Source organism: Triticum aestivum, chromosome 1B, assembly GCF_018294505.1.
Source record: "Triticum aestivum cultivar Chinese Spring chromosome 1B, IWGSC CS RefSeq v2.1, whole genome shotgun sequence".
NCBI classification, from domain to species: Eukaryota; Viridiplantae; Streptophyta; class Magnoliopsida; order Poales; family Poaceae; genus Triticum; species Triticum aestivum.
The window spans coordinates 300815984-300828521 of NC_057795.1; positions in this window are offsets into that span (position 1 = coordinate 300815984).

Here is a 12538-nt window from a genome sequence, read left to right on the forward strand (position 1 = left end):
TGAGGAGGCTTGCATCATAAATTTCTTCTGATAGCGTGTGGAAGAATATTGGGTTCTTATATCCAAAACTTCATACTGATATGCAGACCGAAATCCATACACACGCCCATAATATTCTGAGGCTGATTATTTGCATGAGAAAAATAGTTTGATTGTCTTCCTTGAGCATATCACATTCTGACTTTATTTCGGATGATAACATATTTCAAGCATCATGCATGCGAGCCAAAACGTTGTATGTGACCCATCTGTCTGAAAATTTACCGTTGGTCTTGCAACTGACCTGTCTTTCTGCTGGCTAGATCATAACTGCTGTGAGGATTTGTACTGATGTAGACTCGATGCTGATCATCAATCCAGGATACCATTGATATTCTGAGCAGATACTAATGCTATAATGCAGTTGACAAGGTAGAACATAATGTTCAGCTGAGCTTCTTCCAAATATTTGAAATCCTTATTACTTCTTCGAGTCCGGTGTCAGTTGATGAGCAACTCTTTATAGGGAAAAAATAATGTAACACCGGGGCCCAAAAAGAAAGAAGCAAAAGAAAACTCAACTAAACAAAAGCACACAACAACAATCAATTCACACACAATCAATGTCACATATTACTGCTAGTCACACAATATGCATGCCTACTTAAGCACACAAATCTCGTGGGATCTCCGGTTCTACGATCTAGCATGCTGTGACGATGTGCACGAGGACGGAAAACGATCCGTACTCGTCCAATAAATAGGATAGCGGGGAAAAACTGAGGCTATTGACATTGCCCTTTCTTGATAACTAAGATCATTAAGGGTTGCCAACACGACAAAATGAAAGAGTGATTCGGGATATAAGCATGTCCATCACCGAAACGATAGGTGGGGCTGAAAGAAAGACATCGGCGTGATACCTGAGCACCATTTTTGCAAACAGTGTCGGGATCACTTGGCATCACTCTGCTGGGACAGAAATGATACCAAACACCGAAAGAAAAAGGAAGCTGGAGAAATGCAGAGGCTGAGCTATAGTGGATCCGAACCGATGCCAGCTACACTCACCAGATAAACCGTTAGCTACAAATAATAAGGCTATATGCATGTTATGCAACAAACAAATGCAACAACAAAATGCAATAAACAAGCCGGACTTTAAACTACCGATTTCTACCGGTTTCTACCGCTCGCGCTGACTATGGCGTCCTACAGCCAGACCTTCTCTGATACCAAGCCTGCGGCACCCCGGCTCGGAGAAACCGAAACGCCCCGTATTCCATCCCAGAGATCGAGATGAAGTCTTCTGGAATACGACACTGCTTGACATAGAACAAATCAGCTCTTACTACAAAGGATAATTACATGGGTCTGATGTTACAAAGGTTCAAATCAGCACGGTGACACTACGCCTGCGATACTACACTTGCTCTATGCTAGCAGCAGAACAAGTCGTAGCAGCGGAAATCTTCTAGCAGCGGAACAATGACAAAGGTGGTGAACTCCACTCTGCAGGGACTCTGGCTGGGACACGATCTAGCTCGCACGAACATGACAAGAAATCAAGCAATCACGACATTACTTGCAATCTGGCATGACACGCCAGGTCAGCACATTGAATGTACTTGCAAGCTCACAACAACCAAAAGCATCAAGGCAAGACAACAATATAGCATGCATTTTGCAAGTACGTGCATATAGCACAAACTTTACTATATACTATCGGACTACATGTCTCTCTTGATATATGCTTGCAGACTGTGCTACTCCCTCCGTCCAGGTCAATAAGTCATCTTTGGTTGTGCACGGTGACCAAGAAGGAGGGAAGACTTGTACACCTAGACGGAGGGAGTACTACTATTACTTATGTACGTGCAAATGCACGTTTTAACATTACGATGCGGTTTTTGTAAAAGTAGAAAAACAACACTAGTCAAGCTTGTGAAACGATTCAATGCAAAACAAATGCAAAAATGCTCGTTTGATTGTTTACTTTTAGCTTCCTTCTCTGTGGTTATTTCTCTGTCGTACTTTGTACGGAGTATCTCACTGGTTGGAAAGGCATGCAAATTCCCAAACCGCTTCCTACACCTTGTATCGAATTTTTTGCCTAACAAGTTGTGCCATGCAATTGGAATTCCAACTTGAGTACTACTACTAGTAGGAGTACCAGGGGCCAGTTCTTTTAGGCTTCTAGATTAGTAATCCCATAACTACTACCTTTGTCCTGGTTTATTGGTCCCCATTGTAATCTGTGTCAAATTTTGATCATAAATTTAACTAATGAAATGTTAGTCCATGTCACATGCACTACTCCATCCGTCTAGGTGAGTAAGTCATCTTAGGCTGTGCACCATGACCAAGGAGGAGGAGAAAACGAGAAACTTTAATGTTTATTTGCTAATTAATAGTATTGCATGCAATGAACTAACCACTGCATGTCGTGTTTGATATCTCAAGTCATTAAAAGCATGCACACTCTTTATCTCTTATTGGTTGATATGTCAAGAAACAAGAAACGAGGTAGAAGTTAATGCACAACGCCTAAGTGTTTTGGGATTATTTGGTTTTCGTAAGATGACTTACACACCTAGATGCACCGCGCCTAAGTGTTTTGAGTAACATTTTATCAGTTAAATCTTTGGTCAAAATTTAGCACAAATTACAATGGTGAGGAATAAACTAGGACAGAGTAGTAGTTTAGAAGCCCAAATAAATGAGTGAGGCGCCTTCTTGTTACTCTCCACTGTGACTAGTCTTGTGGGAAAAGCTGGGGAAGCCGCCAAAAGAACTGGCCCTGGGAGTAGTAGCTAGGGATCGAGTGTGGGAGATGAACCGGAGAAAGTAAATGCAGAGAGATGAAATGCAAAAAAGACGGAGGGATGTGATGGTTGCTTGTCCATTTATTTTACCAGGCCATTTATTACTGGGAGTGGTTGGGTTTTGTGATATGACGGCTTTACTGCCGCGCCACGAGCGGGGTGAGAGGTGAGACTCCCGTGCAGCGCCACCCTCTACACTTGTACTACATCGGTCGTGGTTTATTAGTCCCCCATTGAATTTGACTGAAGATTTAACTGACAAAATGTTAGTGCATGTCAACAAAAACTATATCGTTGGATTCGTATTTGAACATAGTTTTGAATGATATAATTTTAGGTGACATGCATCAGTATTTATCGTACTATATATAATGTTAGTTCAATTTTTAGTCGTACTAATCTATAGTAGTAAGGTGCCCGTGCGTTGCACCGAAGAGTGAAATACATTGATCGGGGAGTTGTTTATTTTGACAAAGGATGTGGGGGTCATCTCATGTGTAACGGGTATCGATAGGTTTCTTCGGATATTATCTCATCTCTAGAGCTCACAAACATCCGGGTGAAATAGATAAAAAGGTATCTTTTGCAAACAAAAGCGTTCAACTATTCAACCTGCATCCAAAACTTGTGAAGAAATAACACTTATTGTGCTTTGCAAGAAATGATCTTTAAGAATTAGTTTTTGAGTATCGATTGTTATACATGTTGGCTACAGATGACATGGCACATTCTTATAGTCAACAGTTGGCTATACTATTAAGTAATATTAACCATGCCCTTATACACCTAGATGGAGGGATTAAATCAGGATGACTTGCAAGGAGGCAGAGGAGATGTAAGAAATGGTTCATCGTAAGTCTTTCACCAGTACTGTAGTAAAAATTCATACATGGAAGATTCTAGACTAAACCATAAACGGATACACTTTTATTCATGCGCGATACTCCAATAGTGCAAGATCATGCATGGAAGTCTCCACATGCTTAGACAGCGGATTACATTGAGCGAAGACTAATGATCAACATTTAACTTGATAATGTGTATTTTTTTAGAAGAACATGGAGGCTCCTCCCCGGTTCCATTATCAAATGAAACCCAAAGTGTCTTACATCAGCTCACTGAGAGGAGCAGTTCAAAGGAAGGACTGCGGCGAAAGCCACTCAAGTTTAACGACAAGCTTACAGAATCAAAAGCGGCAAAGACATGGGCCATAAGCGCCCACACACACACTACATGTTTTCTAAGTGCACTTGATAATGCGTATATCCAGGTGAACCTCCTTGAAGTCCCCGTGCACCGAGTCAGCGGGTAAAGGATGGAACGGATGCCATGGGTTTTCCAAGTCCACATTGGCGGGATAGTCCCAGCTCCTCAGAGTCCAAGTCCAAGTCCACATTGGCGGGATAGTCCCAGCTCCTCAGAGTCCAAGTCTGTCCGATGAGGCCGGTTTCGCCGCATGCACCCAGAGGGGTAGGAACATTGACCACGCACCTGTACATCTACCTCGTGTCAGTGTCAGCGTCAGCGGTGACGCCCCTGACGCACATTATAGAGACGGGCGGTGGCCTGCACGGGCCTCGCTGGTGCCCACGATCAAGAGGAAGATGCTGCCGTCCTCCTCCGAGACTAGCAGGCGGCGGTGATCCTCCAGCAACTCCGGCATGGTGAACTGGTAGCACATGTCATACTTGATGTTCTCCGCCAAGGGCCAGCAGTGACCGCTGCACGCATCCGTGAGGTGATGCACCATGTCCGCCGGCAAGCCACAAAACGGCATCGGGCACTCATAGCAGTGGACGAAGGGCTCCTTGGAGGCATCGACCAGGCCGTCCATGAAACGGGAGTGGCTGTAGGGGACGTTGCGCCAGTTGAATATGTGAGCAAGTTACTACGAGATTTAATCCGAATAAGCACAAAATAAATCTTGACGGCTATAATAGAGATGAAACTAATCATGTGGACTAGCATAGTAGTAGGATACAGAGTAGAAACATGAATTCTACCGTGATTTCGAACAGGAAGGACAGAAACACATACGGTGCAACGGGAGCTGCACCGTTGGCGTTGAGGTTGTCACCCATGTTGTTGAGGAAGAGGTTGCCGAGGTCGGGGAAGAAGTCATCGTCGGTGAAGTCGTGGCTGCCAGCAGTCGCGAGAGTGCTCTCCCCAGATTTCAACAGCGCCCGCCGAATGGAGCACGGGAGGGAGTGGCTGTAGGGGACATTGCGGCCGCCGAATGGAGCGCAGGAGTAGCACACGAAGCAGTAGATGGTGTCCTTACTAGTACTCCCTAGTCTCTATCTATCTATGTCTATATATATCTACTCTTGTAGAAAACCGAGTTGGTGATGATGGTATGCCTGCCATCTTGTAATATAGACCGTCCGATCTATATCTGACGGATAGAAAGCCAACTATGACAATTTTACAAAAGATACCCACACCTCTCTCCACATTTGCAGATAAGGCCTTGCCTCGTTCATCCTTATCTCCCACAACCTTGTGCTCCTCCCTATGTCTCTATCTCTACTACTTTTTTATAACAAATCGAATAGTGTTGCGCTGTCCGCTGCACGCCCGGCTGAACACGCCTCCTCGCCTCCATCATCACCAACTGAGTCTTTTATAGGAGTAGGAGTAGAGAAAAAACCGAGTTGGTGATGATGGTGTGCCTTGCAATGCACGGGCATCTTGCTATTTTTTTTGCATATAAGTCCAAACACCACGTAGACACGGTCTTTGAGCACGGTTCGTAGTCGTTCCATGCTCGGGCATTGAAGTTTGTAACTATTTTAGATTAGAATATACTACTCCTCCGGTGCTAGTAGTAGAGCAGAGTCCTACTCTACTACTCTACTCTAGCAAGCTAGGGCATAGTACTGTAGTAGGTATTGTAGGGAGTACCAGTACTGTGATCACTCAAGCAAGTTGCCTGGCATCGATATGACCCTACGCTGCTGGTATGTGTCTCGTAAGTCAAGCGGCATGCTGTAGTCATCATCACCTGTCCACTTCCTGCAGCACATATTCGCTTCTCCATCTTTGTCCGCACATAATCTCGTCCAAGCTTCCATCCCCACTAAGGCGCCTCCCCCCCCCCTCGTCCGAAACCCAAGCACTAACAATGGCAGAACCGAGCAGTGTCCGCCGAAAGAGTGGCTGGAATTCGCTCCCCACAGAGGTAATCAAGCTCATTGTTTCGCGTGTGGACAATCTCAGTACCATGCCGCTCGCCGCGTGCTCGTCGGGGCTGTACCGTTTACTCAAAGCCCTCAGGCCGGAGCTTTTTAAGCCAGCTCCTTGCTTGTTGATGCCGCCTGATCTTCGCAGTATAACAATCGTAGGGTGGCGAGCATCAACCCCTTCACTGCGATCCGATCCTCGTCAGCCTCAGCTACATTAACGGTATGTACTGGGTCGGCATGAACACGTCTTGGATGGTGCTCATCAACGGTCGCGGTAGCTGGATGCTCGTGGAGGTCTACACCCGGTGATTGATCCCCCTTCCTTCGATTAAAACTGCACTGCTTTGGCACCGCGGCCCAGAATACTCGGAATCTTATAGTAGCCAACATGATACCAAGTTTGATTTGCTCAAGGTTGTAATCTGCCAAGTGCCCACAAGATCTGCGAATTATAAAGATTTTAGGCTAATTGCGTTCTTCAACCACGGTCTCGCCTATATGACAGGTCACTGTGGTAAGTGGATAAATCTGCACGTCCATCGCAGGATCATACATCCTCCATGGTTCTCTGATGCCATTGAACACAAGGGCTTCATTTACGCGGTCGACTCCTTCTATGGCTGGACGTATTGCTGGCCTACTCCAGTCAACACTACAAACGGCTGTTACAGCAGTATGTTACTTTCCTATGATATCATGACGGCTTGCTTATATTACTGTCAACATTTACTGAAAAAATATTCATGCTCATAACATGATGTTCTTAAGATTGACTAAATCAAGAGCCCTTTTTTATTTGACTCCAACTTGATATGATGTTGTAGGCCACCTGGTGTCCCTACCCTTCCTAATCCCAGAACCTTTCAAAGAAAAGCGGCATGGCAGTTGCAGGTGGTTCCTGGCTCGATCAGACGATGGCGAAAGATTGATGATCGTTCGCACGTACCGGACGTGTTGTTTCGCGGAATACAATCATAGTCACTGCAAGGTCTTTGAGCAGGATCCCAGCTTCTCTGGGCCTTCAGGAATTTTTGAATGGAGGCTGGTAAGTGGCCTTGGTACACGCTCTCTGTTTGTCGGACTAAATTATCCGATTAACCAGGAGATAACCGATGGCAAGGATCATGATGGCAGTGCGGTTTCGTTCATTAGGCAAAACTGTGTGTACACAGCGTTCCATGCGTCTCTGCATGCACCATACCCTGATATGTGCCGCCACGCTCTACATCCCAAAGTAGGAGAGATGGTCGCAAGTATCAAACTTCGACCTGCTGGCTGGAGTTTCCCCCGTCAGGCACCCATCTGGTTCAAGCCATCATCCAATCTCCACAGCTTAATAAATAGTAACGTCTAACTGAGCCAGTTAGTTAGATGCGTACACTTGGTGTAGTAGGATCTTTATTTAGTTTGATGCATACACTTGTTCTTTTTTGGTAGCCCTTTTGTAATGATGGCTGATGTTTGGTTTGGAAGAGAGAGCTGCATCTTCACTCTTCTGGCATGCTTACTGCTTCTGTTGCACCCCCCAGCCCTGGTTGTTGCTGCTGTTGTTTTCAATGTACAATCAGTAGTATATTTCGTCTGTTGGTTGAATAAATGTGTTGTTAGAACGACAAACACAATGTTTTGGAAGTCGTTGCACGGTTTGTTCCTTTAGTGCCCCGTACCATACGTAGCTCATACTATTTTTCGTACGGAACACATTTTCCACTTGTTGATAACATGCAGCCCACTGATGAAGGCCCAATAGAGAAGCCCATAATTAACTGGAAGGGAGGCTCTCACATGAATCCGGCCCAGGTACATGCTCATGGTCCCCTAAACATAAATAAGTAAATAAATAAAGCTAAATGCTCATGCACCAGTTCTTTGGGAAAATAGGTAGCCCAGTATTTCTTTTTGAAGAATACCCAAGCTAGGCCTATTTGTTTTCTCCGAATTATTGGGCTGCAAATCTTTCAAGACGAGCAAATGGGATATTAGTTTTTTTTTTGAATTTTGTTCTTCACTGATATCTTGTACGTATTTCATTGGATTTAACATGACATAGTTCTAATTTATTTTTAAATTTGTTTTAGTATGGCTATTAATTTTTGGATTAAGAATGTTTCGTTCCCCAGCAAAAATTTGCGAATTTTCAAAATTTCCCACATATTTAGTTAATTCTTTTACCCTGGTACTAACCAGAAAATGGCCGGCAATTCTAAAAATGGAAAACGGGCTGCAATAAATTCCATATGAATTAGAAAATGAGTAAAAATTATAAAAATAATAGCAAATAGGCTGTACACGCCACAGATTTCGAGGCTGACTTGTTTACGCAAGGCTTTGTTAGTGAACACACGATTCTAGCTGTCGTGCTTCTTCAATCTCTGATCTTCCTGCTCCTGCCGCCTAAACTAGCACCGGCGGGACTGCCTGCTCCCTCCTCTTGTGGCCCGCTGTGATGCCGCGCAGGCTTCCCCGGCCCTCCCTACTCCCTTCGCTGGCCTGGCCGCACGCAATCAACTGCATCCTTATATTTGTCTAAAAAAACTGCCTCCTTATTACGCGAAAAAAATGATTCCTCCCACTGACATCTGGGGCGCACTAGTTGGGAGGCTGACCTGTGGGCATACTACGTTGACGCGTACGCAGGGCTTGTCAACTTAGTCAACAAACGATTCTAGCAGCAGTAACTGTTGGATTTAAATCAAACGGTCATGTTGCTTCTTCAATCGCTGCTCTTCTTGCACCAGCCGCCCAAACCAGCGCCGGGGAGACCGCCTGCTCCTGCCTCCAGTGGCCGACTTTGCTACCGTTGAGGCCTCATCGCCCCCTACTACTCCCACCACTAGCCAGGCCCTGCGGTGACGGCAGCCTCACACCGCAGCCAAACCAGTGAACCCTCGTACTCCTCTCCGCGTGGGCATCCACTGCCACGTCTTCCCCGGCTCCGCGTCGTCCCCTTCCTAGGCCTCACCGTCGTCCACCGCCTTGGTGCTCTCGGCGCGGCATGGTCAATGTGGTCAACGACATTCCATCGGAAGAGTAATGTATGTGGAGAGGCTGACAGCTGGGTCCACGGCCACAACCCAGTTTTTTTTGTGATTTGCCGAGTAAGTCGCTTTGTCAGGCCTGTTGGGCTACAAATCTTTCAAGACGAGGAGAGCCGAGAAAATGGCCCATCAATAATGAGAAATGGGCTGTACATTTTTCAAAACACATCAAACCAACAATTAGTTTCAAATATCTTTTTTTTCATTTCGAGATTTTAAATCACATTAATTTGTATGCATGGAGAATTTGTTGGATTTTATATTGATATACATTTATTTTTAAAATCATTTTAAAATCATTAAAAACAGTTTGGACCGCACCGAAATATGCAAAATTTCGTATAAGTTTTTAACCGTGGCCACAATATGGGCTATAATGCTAACAAAAAGAATATGGGCTGCAAAAAAACCTTAAGAATTAGCAAATGGGCTGTAAATTATTAAAAATAATGGCAGATGGGTTGTATGCTGTTTTCCACAGATTTGAGGCTTTCCTAAAAAAAAGGTTGACGCACAAGCAGTGACTGTTGGATGGCCATCCAACGGCCGTCGTGCTTCTTCAATCTCTGCTCTTCCTGCTCCAGCCGCTCAAACAAGCGCCGGCGGGACTGCCTGCTCCCTCCTCCCCGCGGCCGGGTCTAACAGCTCGGACCCACCAGCTATATCTTCGTACGTAAGGAAGTGCCTCCTTATTACGCACAAAAAATGAATACTCCCCCTGTTAGCTGGGACCCAGTATAGTGGCAGGCTGACTTGTGGGCCTAGTAAGTTGACGGGGACGGAGGGCTTTGTCAACTTAGTAAATATGCACGATTCTAGCTCCAATGACCATACGATGTCCATCCAACGGCCGTAGTGCTTCTTCAACCTCCGGTCTTCTTGCTCCAGCCGCCCAAACCAGCACCGGTCGTGCCTCGTGCTCCTGCCTCCCGTGGCCGGCTACGATGCGGCGGAGGCCTCACCGCCCCCTACTCACCCACACCCCCTGTTATTCTGCCGCGACGGCAGCCTCACACCGCAGCGAACCAGTGAACCCTCGTACTCCTCTACGCGTGGGCATCCACTGCCGCGTCTTCCCCGGCTCCGCGTCGTCCCCTTCCTAGGACTCGCCATTGTCCACCGCCCTGGTGCTCTCGACGCGGCGTGGTCAACGTGGTCAAGGAACGGCTTCCATAGGACGTGGACTGTATGTGGAGAGGCTGACAGCTGGGTCCACGGCCGCAGCAAGGAAGTGCCTCCGTATTACGCACAAAATAATTATTCCTCCACCTGACAGCGGGGACCCACCGGACAGGCCACCATATTTCGTGAAAAAAACGTTTCCCGCTGACTGCTGGGACCTACCAGCTACACCTTCGCACACACGGAAGTGTGTTCGGGCAAAAAAATTATTCACCCCCCTGACTGCTGGGACCCACTAGCTACAACTTAGCACACAAGGAAGTGCATCCGGGCAAAAAAAACGATTTACCCCCCTGACTGCTGGGACCCACCAGCTACATCTTCGCACGCAAGGAAGTGCGTTTGGGCAAAAAAACGATTCACCCCCCTGACTGTTGGGACCCACCAGCTACATCTTCGCATGCAAGGAAGTGCCTCACAGTCGGGACCCACCTGGTCGAAGCGTATGTAGCATTGTCATTCTGGTCGCAAACGTGTACGTACATATATACTGGTGGATGTAGAGGCGCGCACGTGTCGTAGTAGAGGCGTGCACGTGTCGTAGTAGAGGCGCGCACGTAGCATGTACACGTACATACAGCGGCAAGGGTGCAAGAAAGAAAATACGGCCACGTACGTACATACGGGCAGGGTCTCAAACGCCTACTCATGCATACGTACATGGCTGGGTCGGAACAGAGAAACATCATCGTCGTCGTGTTCATGGGGAGGCAACGGAATGCGTCGTGTTCATCGGGAGGCAACGAAACGCGTGGGAGCCAACCGGCTTGGACGGAACAGGCGATGGAAACGAGGCCTGGCGTACTGCACAATGGAGGAAACGAACCTCCTATGTTCGGAATGGGGTCCTGTTGATCGGGAGGGGTGTGGCGTACCGCAAAACGGAGGAAACGGACCTCCTACGGTCGAAACGGGGTCCTGTTGATCAGGACGGGTGTGGCGTACCGCAAAACGGAGGAAACAGACCTCCTACGATCGAAACGGGGGTCCTGTTCATCGGGAGGGGTGTGGTGTACCGCAAAACGGACGAAACGGACTTGTGTTGGAGCGCTACGGTCGAAACGGGGGTCATGTTCATCAGGAGGGGTGTGGCGTACCGCAAAACGGGACTCCACGGGATACTGTTCATATCCATTGTCGACCTCCTCCAGCCTCCACGGGCTACCGTCGACCTCCTCCAGCCTCCACGGGCTCCTGTTCATCCAGCCTCCACCGCGCGCTACTCCACCGGCTACTATTCAACCACCCCTCCACCGTCTACTATTCATCCAGCCCTCCACCGTCTACTGTTCATCCAGCCCTCCACACCACAGGGTCCTGTTCAACCAACCCTCCATGGCCACCCCTCCACCATTTACTGTTCATCCAGTCATCCACACCACGGGGTCCTGTTCATCCAGAGGCAACGCCACCGCTCACTGTTCATCCAACGCCCCCCCCCCCCCCGCAATGCTCACTTTTCACCCAATCGATCGGCTTCAGTTAGCTGCAGTAGCGAAGGAATCGCTCCATCGGGTTCAGTTAACAGCCATCGATCGATCGCTCGGGTTCAGTAACGCGTAGCCTGCAGTGCAATCGCTCGGGTTCAGTTAGAGCCCAACGCCTCGCTCGGGTTCAGTTAAAGCCAACGCCTCGCACGTGTACGAGAGAAACACGCATCACTCGGCCCCCGACCTCCCACCGTAACCGGCAACTCCCCAAAATTTTCCTCCCCCTCGCTTCTACCACGGTTTTTTCTGTCATGGACGGCCCAAAGAATGTCATGCAGCTGCGTCTTCGGCCCCTCCAGGACGAAAAGCCCATTTTCTGTCATGATTTTTTGTCATAGAAGTAGGAGCTCACCACATCTATGATGATACCAGGTTTTGTCACAATTATCGTCATAGAAGTGTCATATGTATGACAGAAAAAAATTCGTTCGGCCCAAAATTTCACGGATGTGTCTTTTTTTGTAGTGCTAGTCAGACTGTTGAAGCTAACGATACCTAAGATCAAGGCAACAAAGAGGACATCTAGATCATGGGGGGTCAAGACCCAAGTTTTTGGCCGTAAAGAAGACCCCAAGACTACAGACATCATATTTGGAAAAATAAATGACGACTGTGATATGGGCATCAACTCTGCCGTCCATGATGCTATTGCACACTTATGCTATCTTCATCGTGCTGCACTAAACCCACACTTCTTTGGAAGGGTTGGATGGCAGAAGTTTGATGGAGCAAATATTGCCCTGATGGAAGCGCAAAAGATGAAGTTCTCCCCACTATTAGTGTACAATCAGGATCTAGAACAATACGTCAAGAATCTTCAGATGGACCTTCTGGAAGCC